Source organism: Protobothrops mucrosquamatus, unplaced genomic scaffold (assembly GCF_001527695.2).
Source record: "Protobothrops mucrosquamatus isolate PMUCROS unplaced genomic scaffold, P.Mucros_1.0 scaffold1680, whole genome shotgun sequence".
NCBI classification, from domain to species: domain Eukaryota; kingdom Metazoa; phylum Chordata; class Lepidosauria; order Squamata; family Viperidae; genus Protobothrops; species Protobothrops mucrosquamatus.
The window spans coordinates 10707-14105 of record NW_015387836.1 but is presented as its reverse complement, the minus strand read 5'-3'; positions in this window follow the sequence as shown (position 1 = coordinate 14105).

Genomic DNA, 3399 nt, shown 5'->3' with positions numbered 1-3399 from the left:
CTTATGACCATTCTCCACTCTTACAACCATTGCAGCATCCCCATGGTCCCATGATCAAAATTCAGATGCTTGGCAACTGATTCATATTTATGACAGTGTCCCAAGGCCATGTGATCATCTTTTTTGACCTTCTGGCAAACAAAATCAATGGGGAAGCCAGATTCACTTGACAACCATGTTACTAACTTAACAACTGCAGTGATTAGCCCAGTGGTAGGCAACCTTGGCTCTTTTATGACTCGTGGACTTCAACTCCCAGAATTCCTGAGCCAGGAGTCCAGGAGTCATAAAAGAGCCAAGGTTGCCTACCCCTGGATTAGCCACTGTGGCAAGAAAGGTCGTAATATGGGGCAAAGTTTGCTTAACAAGTGTCTCACTTAGCAACAGAAATTTTAGGCTCAATTGTGGTCATAAGTCGAGGACTCCCTGTATTTGAATTTTCAGAAAGAGAGAGAAAATAAAAATGAAGAGAACAGTATGGATTTCTAGTTTATAGGGAAAGTCTTTTATATTACTGTACCATATCCAATCCTTCCTAAAAATTGCTGTGCAATTGATGCTTTTCCCCAAGAGAATTTGTTTGGTAGGGACACCATGGGCACATCATGGTCATATTGTATTCATGACCTCCACTTCTATACAAATATTGGAGCCATTAAAAAGAAAGATGGCCCAGTGGGACAAGATTTATCACCAGAGTTCACTTGCTGCCATAAAGAATGTCCTCTATTAATGACAACAGCTGTTGACTTAATAACCCAAGGAAAGAGCATTACATTCTTTCATGTTTCCCACAAACAGATGGGAAAGCATTGCAGGAGTGTTAAAACATATGGGAGAAGCACGCTGAAATCCATCAGCCTCCCTGGAGCAGTTAAGAATCTTAATATCATCCCTGGCAGCTTGGTATTAGTAAGTTTATTCTCAGTTTCACTTGGAGTATTTCTATTGTTGAAAGCACTCAGCAGAGGAAAGGGGAAATTTTTTTTCATAATTCAGTAAAACTTAGGAAGACTTAAACCAGGGGTGGGGAACCTTGCCTCTTTTATGACTTGTAGACTTCAACTCCCAGAATTCCTGAGCCAGCCATTTTGAATTGGATTCAGGAATTCTGGGAGTTGAAGTCCACAAGTCATAAAAGAGCCAAGGTTCCCCACCCCTGACTTAAACTGTCAGCCCTTCAAGGTAGATCAAACTAAGAATCCAATGTCATGTAGGCAATAGTGGGATTCAAATATATGAACAACCGGTTCCCTGTGTGGATGCTGTTTCGGGAAGTCCATTCTGGGCCTGGGCAACAAAAAATTAGCTACCGGTTCTGCCGAAGTGGTGTGAACTAGCTGAATCCCACTACTGTATATAGGTCACTACTACCACTTTCATTGTAAAGCTACAGTAAAGTAACAGATTCTTGCAACTGTGGAGTCTTTGGTGTTGTTTGAGCTTCATTGTTTGCTTGCAGGCATTTCATTACCTAACTAGATAGCATCATCAGTGCAGGAGAGTGTGAGATTTGCTCTCTGTTTATATACAGTAGTTTGCTCTGCCAATGCAGTTGGATGTGGTTTTCTCCTTGGTATATGTCCATGGAGATTCTCAGTCATCCAGGTCATAGTTCTCTCCAAGATGCTTTTTTTTTTCCAGAAAAGGCAAATGGACTGTTTTTTCCTTGAGGAAGAAAAGGATGTTTCACTTCTCATTCAAGAAGCTTCATCAGTTGTGACTGGATTGTGGGGGGATGGAAGGAACTTCAGCTTGACGTTGAAGAACTTCTCCTCAGTAGTTCCTTGATTAGGGTATTGTTTACTGCTGGTTTGTTTGTCTGGTGTCAGTCCCTGGGTATTGGCTGCTGTAGAGGTTCTGAACTTTTTCTTATCTTCTTAGCTTTTTTATTGTCTCTTTTGAATGGTACATAAAAATAGTTTTTCCTCTATGTGTGGATTGATGGCTGATTTGTGTGAATGCCAAGCTTCCAGGAATTTCCTAGCATTTTTGGATTTAGCTTGGTCTAGGATGCTCATCGTTTCCCAGTTGAAACTATGGCTGGTATTGTCCAATGTTGTGAGATTAAAGAGTTTTCTGACAACTGGTTGGTGTTCATAGAAGCACTCTAATACTTTTCTGCCTGTCTGTCCTACAAAGTAGTTGTCACAGTTCTTACCCTGTGTGTTGTGGATGACTCCTGATTCTTTTTCTGGGGTTACTGGGTCTCTTAATTTATGTAAGATGAATCAATTAATCAGAATAGAACTGGAGTGGGCATCGGAGGTCTTCTAGTCCAACCCTCTGCTCAAACAAGAGACCATATACCATTTCAGACAAGTGACTTTCCAGTCTCTTCTTAAAAATCTCCAGTGATGAAGCACCACAATTCTGACAGCAAGCTGTTCCACTGGTTAATTGTCCTCACTGTTAGGAAGTTTCTCCTTAATTAGTTTCCATCCATTGTTTCTTTTCCTGCCCTCTGGTGCTTTGGGAAATAAGTTGACCCCCTCCTCTATGTGGTATATTCCATTATGTGGAATACTGCTATCATGTCCCCCCTAGTCCTTCTTTTCTCTAGACTAACAAAACCCAAATCCTGCAACTGTTCTTTATATGTTTTGGTCTCCAGGCCTTTAATCGTCTTAGTTGGTCTTCTTTGCACTTTTTGGATGCTGAGCTTGTCTTCTGGGGTGTTGGCTATTCCTGCCAGCTTATCATCATCTGCAAATTTGATGACTTCCCCTTCTAATCCCTCATCTAAGTCATTTATGAAGATATTGAAGAGTACTGGGCCTAAGATGCAACCTTGTGGTACCCCACTGCTTTCTTCCCTCCATGTAGATATAGTACCATTAAGAACTAATCATTGAGTATGGTTTGTCAGGCAGTTACAAATCCATCTGGTGATTATGCTGTCCATCCCATATTTTCTCAGCTTACCAAGAAATAGGTTGCAGTCTACTTTGTCGAATGCCTTGCTGAAGTCTAAGTATACTATGTCCAAAGCATTTTGCTGGTCTACTAATTTAGTCACTTTGTCAAAGAATGAAATAAGATTGATTTGGTATGATCTATTTTTAACAACCCATGCTGGCTTTTAGTTATAACTTTATTTGTTTCTAGATGTTTCTAGATGCAGATTTGTTTTTTTAATTATCTTTCCTGGATCTATTCCCCCCCCTTTTTTTTTGAAGATGGGAACCACATCAGCTTTTTTCCAATCCTCAGGTAATTCCCCGGTCTTCCAGGATTTATGAAAGATATGGTGCAATATTTCTGAGATAACATCTGCCAGCTCCTTCAGAACTCTGGGATGTAATCCGTCAGGTCATGGTGATTTATTTTGATCACGCTCTGATAGGTGTTCTCTTACCATTTTCTTGCTTATTTTAATTTTTGTTTCAAGTCTGTCTT